General features: G+C 47.6%; 1 pseudogene; it reads right to left on the reverse strand.

Annotated features, from left to right (window-relative positions):
• Positions 1 to 2,752: 2,752 nt before the first annotated feature.
• On the reverse strand, positions 2,753 to 3,283 carry LOC138998948 (protein tweety homolog 3 pseudogene; annotated as a pseudogene).
• Positions 3,284 to 10,551: the final 7,268 nt, after the last annotated feature.

Genomic DNA, 10,551 nt, shown 5'->3' on the forward strand with positions numbered 1-10,551 from the left:
ATGTGCTTCGATAACCAGTAAGATCACAATCAATGGGATAGTCATTCAATCAATAAGTCATTCAATCGAATGGGATGACTTACACAATTTAGAAAATCAAAGTAACCTGTCCATTGTTAAACAAAGCAAAAAGGTACCATACTTCAGTGGGTGGATAGTACAGAACTTAGATTGAGAAGATGTGCCATACTGAGTCTAGAAGAAAGAAGATTCTGTATTGATCTTTAGAATGAGAAGATGTGCCATACTGAGTCTAGAAGAAAAAAGACTCCGTATTGATCTTTTAACATGTCCATGCTTTTCTGAGGAAGGAAAGGTGCCGGAAAGGTAAATGTAAAGGCATGGGAGAAGGTAGGCCCAAGGAGCCTTATCTTTAACCCCACTGCAGCCTTTCCACCCCGGGAAAGTGCAGGATTGGCAGCTCTCCCTGGGGTGATAGATCAGGACTCAGGTAATAGTGGAAAGCACCAATCCTACTCTTAAAATGGATACAAGAGAGCATTTGGGGTTTTTCTTTTTAATGCCTGTTTTGGATTGAGTAAGTGGATTTTACTTAGTTTTGAACATATCAAAGTTAGCTCTTGACACAAAAGGTAAAACTAACAATTTGGCTCGAAATTGGGGTTTTGTTTTGAGGTGCTGAGGCTCAGGGGTGGAGCCAATTCACGGTAGAAATGTGAAGCTGCTGCTTTTGGGGTTGAAGTGGGAAGTTGTGAATACAGAGGAGTATGTATGCCCAAGGCAATTTCTGATGGAGGAAGGGCTAGCCTCCCTCCCCCCAACACACAAGCAGGTAGGCCAAAAATTTCCTACCAGTGGAAACTTCTAAAGAGAGGCTTGCTTCCCAGTTTCCCATCCTTGGTAGAAAGAGTGTAACTAATTTGCATTTTAATGGTTACCTGTTTCCAGTCAATGGCAGCCCAAGGCTTTGGGAGTTTGCTAAATTGAATTAGATATTCTAAAATAACAAAATGCTGAAATATTAATCTAAATTTCCCTCACGAAAAATTTAGAGGACAGAATTAAATCTATTGATTGTGTCTTGTATTTTTGAAGTTTATTCTTAAAAATGTTACTGATTGAGAAATGCTAAATATTTAACTTGCCAGCTAAGAGTTTAAAGTTCTGGTTAAATAAATTGGGAGAAATTATATAATTATAGTAAAATTTCAACATTTGTCTAACTGAAAAAAGAGGATAAATTCTGTAATCCCAACCTAAATTTTTAAATACAAAGATCAGTTTAAATTTAACTGATATCTCTTAATAATTATAAAAGGTATATAATCTTTAAATCATATATACACATATGTGTTTGATGGTCTTTCAAGTTAGATTTCAAAACTATAACCAAGAAATGACTTTGAGACATTTCGCGGGCCCTGAAATGTTTTCAAAAGTTTATTCTCTCTTCTTAAATGATTTTTTAATAAAGCCAATTTAATATACTTGAAATCACATGGAAAGCTTTATCGAATATAAATTAATAAGCATATTTTAAGTTTTTGCCTCTAAGAAAGGGCAAAGCAAGTTATTTTGTTTGATATTTCTTAAAATACAGCAGTAGAATTTTAAGATGTAATTTAAAATAACAAAAGCTCCTCGCCGCTGCATTTTAAATTAGGCTGGAGGTGGAGCAGCGTTTGCACCTTGTGTATCAGAATACAACATCACTAAATTTACTAACCTTTGTAAGCAATTGAATCCTAGTAAAGTAAAATTCTTCTAAAAAGTTACTGAAGGCTTCCCATGATCCCTCTGTATATGCAAATAAGCCGAAAGGGAATGCTGTTTAAAAATATTTTAAATTTAATAAAAAGGAGAAATTTTAAAATTTTGAAATATCTTCCACTAATATTTATAGGATAATCTAATGATTTGCTGTTAAAATACCAAATCTGAAAGTACAGTCACCATAAATGTTTCATGACTTTGACTTGTAATACATGGCCTTGCGGCACTATCAGTCAACATCCAGGAAGCAACCCTATAGGTTACTTTTTGTAAAAGAAAAAGATTTCTTTTTAAATTGAAGTTCTCCAAGTATAACCCAGCAGGAGGAAGACAAACCAGACAACCAACAGCCCAGAGACCACCTGGGGCATGGTAAAGTGAAGTATGGTAACTGTTATGCCCAGATTTCAAGATTCCCAAGAAACCACCAGGGAGCCAGCCAGTCCGATGCAAAAGCAAAGAGTCTTTTATTTCAAGCCCAGGCCTGGCTCTCCCACCTTCCTTACTGACGCAGCAGCAAGTGGCAAAGAGAGAGGGGACCGTGGGCCCTGCCGGACTGGCCAGGCGTGAGTCGGCATCTCACCACACAGGATGCGGTCATAGTGATGGCGCGCACCTCCCCCGACCATCACCGGCCAGTCCAGAGGAATCCTGGGTGTGGCTAGCAGAGGCCTCCTCCGGGAAGAAGCCCCCACTGAGCACATGGCCCTGCCCAAAAGTGGAGGCCCAGGGCAAGATGGAGGGCGCAGTCCCCGCCCCCCCTACCGAGAACGCAGGGAAGGGCGGGGGCGCACGTCCACAGGTCCGAGATCTCACCCTTCCACTGAACACGGAGGAAGTCCTTGCCGTCCCCGGCGTGGGAGTCGTTCTGTGTTGGCTCTGGAGGCTTCCCTCCTCTTTCCTGGGGTGCTCTGGGTCTGGATGTCGTGGGGGATCCCCACGGGGGCTCGCTGCGCCTGGGCCGCCCGCGAGGGCTGGGAGGAGGCCCCTCAGCCGCTGGGGGGCTCCGTCGCCTCCGCTACGAGCAGCCCGGCCCCGCGGTCCCGGATGCCGGCCTGGTCCGGGCTCTGCCTGCTGCTCGGGCCCACGCTCCATCACGGCATCGCGGCTCCGCCGTGAGGCTCAGGGCAGCCGCGGTGTCCCACATGCGGTCCTGCACCCCCGCCACCGTGCGGTTGGCGTGGCGGAGCGAGTAGGTGGCCCAATGGAGGCCATCGCTGGTCTCCCCGTCGCCACAGAAACCCTCGGCGATGCCGGCGCTGCACACCAGCGTGGCGATGACCACACACCAGGCGGTGCAGCAGCAGTCGGTGTCCAGGTGCTCCTCGTTCCCACGCCGCCGGCAGCGCAGCCAGGAGTAGAGGAGCAGGAAGAGGAGGTTCAGGGTGAGGCAGGCCAGCGCAGCGGCCCCGAGCAGCAGCAGCGCCCTCTGGCAGTCGGGGTCCTTGGGCCGGAACTGGTCACTGGTGGGCTCCCAGCGCAGGCTGAAGTGCGGCAGCCGGTGCAGGAGGTTCACCCACCAGGGCGCCGTGTAGCTGACCCCGGCCATGGCGGGCCCGGCCCCTTGGACACGCAGCCACCGCGCAGCTCCCCGCCAGCCCGGGGCGTCGGGTTCAGGGGCCCGCCGACCCCAGCCTGGTCACCCCCATCACCTGCACGCTCCTGGGCCCGGCCCTGCACGGCCTGGCTCGGCGGTGCTCGTCGGCGCTCTGCTCCGCTCGGCCGCCTGCGTCCACCGCCTCTTTGTTCGTCCTGCTTGGTGCGCGTGCATGCGCACTCGCCCCTTTAGAGGCCCGTGGCCCACACCTGCCGCTGGGCTCTAGGGCGGGGGGCCGCTCAGGAGCCGGCCGCACCCGGTGCCTCGCTGGTGCCGCCGCCACCACGTGGGCTCCTTCAGTCCCAGCCCCAGCGGACGAGGCCGAGCACGGAGCACCTGCTCCCGAGAGGGGCAGGCTCAGGGCCCCCCCGCACGTGGCCGCCACCGCCTCGGAGCTTGGGGCTGGCCTCGGGGCGCTGCGGCACCAGCGGAGGGCACGCAGGGCAGGTCTCCTCAGGTGGGACTCGCGTCCCCAAGGCTCAGGCGCCCCAGGCTGGGTGCGGGCCTGCAGCCGGACACGCCAAAGGCCCGCGGCAGGTGCACCCGCACGCACCCACCAGCCGAGCCCAGCACCCCACTCTACCGCCAGGCGCGGTCCTCCAGCCGCCGGAACCTTGCAGACTGCGCCTGCGCAGCGGTCCTGCGTGCGGGGCGGAGCCAGCCGGATGCAAGCAGGGGCGGGGCTGGAGCGCAGGGCCTGCGCCTGCACAGTGCGCCCTTTCAGTAACAATTAATTCAGGTAAAAACTATAACTTTCATACTGGTCTTAGAAGGCACATTTTTCCTTTACCTGGGAAGGACAGCACAGCTATCCCAAGGTCAGAGGGCTCCAGTTAGCATGTCAACTTAGTGTTCTGGAGACCCAAAACTGTAAATTTAGATAACATGCCTAAGTTTAACCTAGGTTACCCAAGGACTCTAGATAATATGTTTACCCAAAACTGTAATTTGGATAGCATGCTGTCTCTGCTTCTGTAAATTGCTTTTTTTTTTTGCTAACTAGGTTCCTCATTCCAAACTTTGAGACAGCCAGTTTAAAATTAAGTTGTCATGACCTAGAGCAAAGAATATTCTTACATGGTATTATTCTACAAGTTTTATTCATAATTTTTGATGCTTTACAACAGTATATTGTGCATTTATCCCAAACAAACTTACAAATTAATTCTTTGAATGTTTTAAGGACATTGAAGGGATTTATTCCCTCCTGGGAAGGCACTTAAGCATTCTATATTGACCTCTCTTGACCTTTTTTTGCCAAGAGGATTCCAATTGTCTACAGCTGTTATCTGACCTTCTGTTCAAGCTGGGATCATGAAAAGCTGGTACCATGGATCTGTCTCTTGCCCAATGGCGTAAGCTGGGCCCTCTCTGGAGAAGAAACCTGGGTTCCCCATGATCAATGCTGGTGCCCCGCCAGCAGGCGAGGGCATCCAAAGGCAGTTGCTGGGCATGGAGGCCAGAGGGACATAGGCTACCAAGGAGACAGAACTGAATCTCACATCACCCTACTTGGCCCAGAGATGGCTGGTAGTCAACAACGGGTAAGACCCCATAGGGTGGGGCAACCTAAGACAGGCACAGCTGGGGGCCAGTAGGAGAGAACTTGGGGTTCAACAGAGGTGGGGCACAGATCCTCACCCCCCCAATTGTGCAGGGGCTTGAACACTCGCCCCTTCTGAGGAAGGTCTCCTGTCCCCATGGCTGCTTCTTGCTTCCCATGCCCAGCCCAGATCAGGAACCAAATAACAGAAGAGACTTGGTCCAGCTGAAAATGGTACCCAGAAAAACGAAGGCTTAGTTAACAGACCCTGTATTTAAATCTAGCCTAACAAACAGGAATGCTTAAGCCTCCTCAAGGATGTAAAGTAATCCTTTCCATTAATATTTACAATGTAAACTAAGATTGTTGTTAGAGTACTAAATTTGACAGTAAAATAGCAGTCAAGTTTTCAGATTAATTAAAATTGGCTCAAGAAGTATTAACCAAAAATTTTCATTTCATGGAAAAATTGCTTAACATGCAATGAAACTAAAACAGTCATATTTTTGTGCAAAAACATTAAAATTTAAAGATATCTAGATTAAATCAAAAAAAGGGGGAATAGTGGAAAAATACCATGTAAGGAAAAATATCCTGTAACTAAATTACATCTAGAAAAAATTTTCATTTGTAATGCTAACAGCAAGACACCCAGGAAAACACACACAGTGTCAAAATAAGCCAAAGGAAAATCATTTGGGCAAATATAAAAGGACCCCAAGTAAAATTCCCTTTATTAACCTTCGGTCGAGAATATGTTTGTATATTTTCAGAAAACAACTTCAAGACCATGTGGATTCCTGCAACAGAGAGGAATTATCAGGAATGCTCCAGCGATGAAGACAAGAGGAAAAACAATCCAGAGATGGAGGACGCTGACGACACTTTGCCATACTAGCAGTCAGCAGCTGTGCGTCGCTGCAGGTTGCCCAGGATCAAACCAGAGAGGGTCGGACCTGCATTGCCACCATTTGTCCACCATCCAGAACTGAAATATCATTGCTGACATGTATACATAAGGAACTGTGGGACATTGAAACTTGGACTCAGAACTGTTGGACGTTGAAATTGGGACTTAAAACATTTTTTGTTCTTGAAATGTTATGTTCAAGTTTTAAAATGTTTTGGATTTTACATTGGCATTGTTTTGTTATTGTTTTAATAGCCAGAGTTTTGTTCTTGATGCTTAAGTTTTACTGTCATTATGGTAGCTTAAAAACTCTCATTATAGTAGCTTAAAAAATAAAAGAAGGGTGAGATGTGGGGAGCTGATACAGGGTTAAGCCTCGGACTGACCTGTTGGTGAAGTCACAAACAATTCCCAGCTTAGAGGGCACAGTCCTCTTAGCATAATTAGGCTTGACCTTATGAGGCTCTCTAGATCTTATCTGGGAAGCTAATGGGCTGAGGGAAGTGCAGGAAGTGTAACTACGGTCAAAACAAGTGAAACTCACAAGAACTGTGTAACTCTAGAAACCACTACCTTGTTTACCTCTCACTATAAAATAAAGGCTCAGCTTGCCTTGGGATCTCTCTCTGTGGCCTCAGCCAGGCACAGGTAGATCCACGGAGACTAAGGAAAGCTAGAGAGTTCTGAACGCTGTCTCTGTGTAAAACATTCTTGGCCGACTCCGTCCACACCTTTGGGAACCCCTGGACCCGCTGGGGCTGGACCCCAGCACTCCATGTCTGCTTGAAATGTCCTGCGGAGAGCTTTATTACAGAACTTAGGGTTTGGATAGATGTAACATATGTGAGATGTATTCCTGAGAGGGATAATATTTTAAACTTTATTATTCACTTATAACTTACTGAAAAAACTAAAATTTGCTACATACCATCCACAAGTACGTCTAAAAGAACTTTAAGTTCTGTACCTGGATTTGAGAACATATGTGACCCTCAGTGTAAATGTCTGGGCACAAGCAAAATTTCCAGGGAGTATTTCAGACTTGCAAGGTAGTGGACCTGGTGAGACCAAAGTCAAGCTTTCCAAACATTAACGGGGGACCCAGCTAATATCTGGGTTACAGATGAAACAAGCAAAGCATTAATTAAGGTAAACATATGATATGTTAAAAGGCAAATTGAAAAACAGGCTAGGAGAGGAGGGCAGAAGGACCTAGAGGCCCAGAAGAGATGGAGGGAATCTGCTGGGCTGGCTGGGGGGCGGGGCTGTGGACAAACCCTCTTGAAGGTGGACCCACCCCCACTCTCAGAAACCCTCTGTGACTCCACAGTGCTCTGTGATGCAGGCCTGGCTATAAAGCCAAGAGTCGGAGCTCTCAGAGCTCAGTTGCTTCAAGCAGCGTTGTTGTTCGGGAAATGGAACTCAGTCTATTTCTGAATAGCCTTCTAGAATTTTATCTGAGCTTCGGCTCAGAATTTTTATATAATAACCTCAACCCAATTTCCATCTTGGTGTTGTGGTTTTTCCTCCTCTTCATTTTCTTCGTGGGAATTCCATACTTCCGGGAAAATGAACAGACACATAAGGTAAGGAACCCTGAGTGAGAGTTCAGTGGAACCCCAACAGAGTTCTTCATTGTTGTTGCCGTTTTGATTCCCACATTTCTAAATGAGTGTGGATGAGTCAGAGAGACACTGAAGATGGGGCATCTCAGGAGAGAACAGAACAGCGCTCTTCTAGGGGAAGAGACCAGGCAGGGCTAGGGGTTCAGGGAGGACTCAGGCTTCCATCTGAATCTCACAGACCATCGGGGTGTGGTGACAGGTTTCTGGCTCCAAACACAGGGATTCCCTAGTCCTGGATCCAGTTCTTTAGAGACATGGGCGTCTCTGTAGGACATCAGAGTTAACCAGCACTTCATCCTGAGTCATGCTGCCCTGGCAGGCATCACTTAACTAGCCTTTGTGTTGGGCTGCTAAGCAGGGAGTGCTGAGCCTCTGAGAGCCTCTGAGTGAGCAGAGGCTGCAGCCTGAGCACCATCAGGTTACTGGGTCCTATCTGAGGGGACAGAGATGGACTGTAGGCCTCAGATTATATGCCGACCTTGAGCAGAGGACATCTGAGTATACCAAGTGTGGACCCCAGAAACAAAGTCCTTCTTTGAGTTTTTCAACAAGGAAAAATAAAATAAAAAACATTTTAAAGCTTTAAAAAATGGTTAAAGGAACACAAAGTTCTATTAGTTAAAATCTATTTGGCTGGCTCAGAGGGACATTATTCTTAGATACTAAATGTCTGAGTTTCCAAGGGGGAGGAGGAGAGAAATGAGGCCTAATCGCCCCTTCATTCCTTTTTGTTCTCAGCATCGGGTCAGAGCCAAGAGGAGAAGGAAAGGTGGGACACGGAGAGGTAAGGTTCTGCCTATTCCACCTGAGCTCCCCAAGGGTGACCCTTCTCTCTCCTTCCCATGAGGTACCAGGTCCACGGTCTCTGTCAGTTGGTAGATACAGCCCCTCTCATGAAACAGAGCCCTCAAAGGAGAGGCTCATGGAAAGACTGAACCTGAGATACTGCTCAGATTCCCTGCTCTGCTGTCCATGGGTAAGAAGCAGTGAGGGACCTGGGCCATGGGTGTTGCCCAGTAGATGTCGAGAGTCAGAAGTTATGTCTCCTGACTTTGAGAAAGTACTTTGGCTTCAGGATGATCAGATTCCTCTTTGCTGTAACCATGGACACCTCTGCTTCACAGCGTGCTTTTGAGCATCAAATGCGATTATTTTATAAAGGAAGCAACATACATATGGGGACCTTATTCTTATTATCATTGACCATTTGACTCATCTACTAATTCTTGGGTCTTTCAGAGTCTAATATCCCAATGGTCTCCCAGAAAGGGCCTCATGTGTATTGCCTATGTGTCTACCTTCATTACATGTAATTCACTCTTCTGGCTCCCAGGTTCAAGATATCATCAAAGCAAGGACGACGACAGGGAGCAGATTTCTTTCCTGAAAAGGTGACTAGTCTTTCCCCATTTTTCCTGATCTCCCTTTAGCATGTTCTCTGCATTTCCAGGGATTCAGTGGAGCCTTCCCTGGTCATGGGAGGGGTTGCCATAGGAATGGGAATGTGAGTGAATGCCTTGAGATGAGTGCATTGTGAAGTCATGGGTGTGGAGCAATGTGAAAGGGCAGCAGGCTTCAGGTGCCCCACCCTCACCAGGCCAGTAGGTCCTCTTTTCCTTGTTCTGGTCCTAGCAGCATCTTCTTACTTCCTATCACCTGCAGCACCCTGGGACAGAAGTATGACAACACCCGCTGCCGTCGACTTTTATGTCCAGACCCCTCCTGTGAGGTGTGTAATAATGCAGCTGCTGAAATTAATCAGATGCTGTTCTCAGAGGCATTGGAAAAGCCTACTTCCTCTTTGTCTTCTGTGGCTTCCTCAGCTTCTGAGACAGCTCCGGTGACTGAGCCATCATTTAATCAGTCCTCTGTCTTCTCAGCAGTCCCTCTCGGAGAACTCTTACCAACTCCTCTGCCTGAGCCTTCCCCACAACCTCCCTCTGTTCTCTCCTCTAACCCAATGACAACCTTGGGTAATTTTCTGTCACCTTTACCACTGGGTCAAACTCCAGAGCCAATGCACCATTCCTCACCTCAACCCAAAGACTTATTCTCTTCGACCTTGACACACTATGACTTGCATCAAGGGTTTCTTGCCCTCCATTCTACAAAAACCTCTTTTTGGGCAGACCCGGAAGCCAAACTTATCGATCCTAGACATCTTTTATTTCTCAGCCCTGATGAGCATGACTCAACACAGGAGGACATACATCCTAAGACCTGGAAAGGCAACTTAAAGGAAAAACTTACTCAGCTATTCTGGGGCCTTCCATCTCTGCATAGTGAGTCCTTGTCCTCTGCCGTCAATGCCTCAGGCGACTATTCAATCTTTTTCAACAGCATCTCAAATTCCTTCACAGACCAAGAATCCCCAGGACTTTCTTATTTCCAACCTCCATTCTTGGCAGAGGTCCAACCTCAACCCTTGTCTCAAACCTTGCCTTGTCTCAAACCTGAGTACTTCCATCTCACTCAGATCCAAACCCAGGCCCACCTTCAATCCCCACTCCCAATCCTACCATCCAGTCCCATTACCCAGAAGAAGGCCTGTGAAATGAGTGTCCACATACCCAATTATGCATCAGAATGTCACACCTCGTCTGAAACGGAACACCTGGAATGCAATGTGTTGCTGAAAGAACAGGAAAGTTGGTGGGGTTTAACCTCTGTGGTTCAAAGTTCTAAGGCCCATGTTACCAATTCCATCGATCCTGTAGAGTTTCCTCTCAGCAGTGAATTTCGAGATCAATTTGAGCATCACCTTAGAAAGAGGCTCATCCAACACCACCAGGGCCAGCCCTGCATGCTCCATGGGCCTCTGTCACTAATGAGGCCTCTGAGCAATTGCTCAGGCATACTTGAGTCAAAGAGCAGTTCTGGCCTCTCATGGATCTCTGTGGATAAGGACCAGAGCAGTGAAAATCCAAATGTTGGATTGAGCCAAACAGGAAGCTTCTATGAGAGGAGCTTAGAAATGTTTCAGCTAGAGGAGAATAAAGGGAAGGATGAGGGACCCGGCCAAGAGAATGATCCAAAAGCTCATCTGCTGAGTGATTCAAAGACCTCTTCACATAAGGATGTGGGAAGTGGCTCTGAGGTGATGAGTCTGTCAAGAGAAAACTCAATGTTTTCTGAGCATAGT

The sequence above is a fragment of the Myotis yumanensis genome, unplaced genomic scaffold, assembly GCF_028538775.1.
Source record: "Myotis yumanensis isolate MYYU_CA2020_CCGP unplaced genomic scaffold, mMyoYum1.0.hap1 SCAF_21, whole genome shotgun sequence".
Classification (NCBI taxonomy): Eukaryota; Metazoa; Chordata; class Mammalia; order Chiroptera; family Vespertilionidae; genus Myotis; species Myotis yumanensis.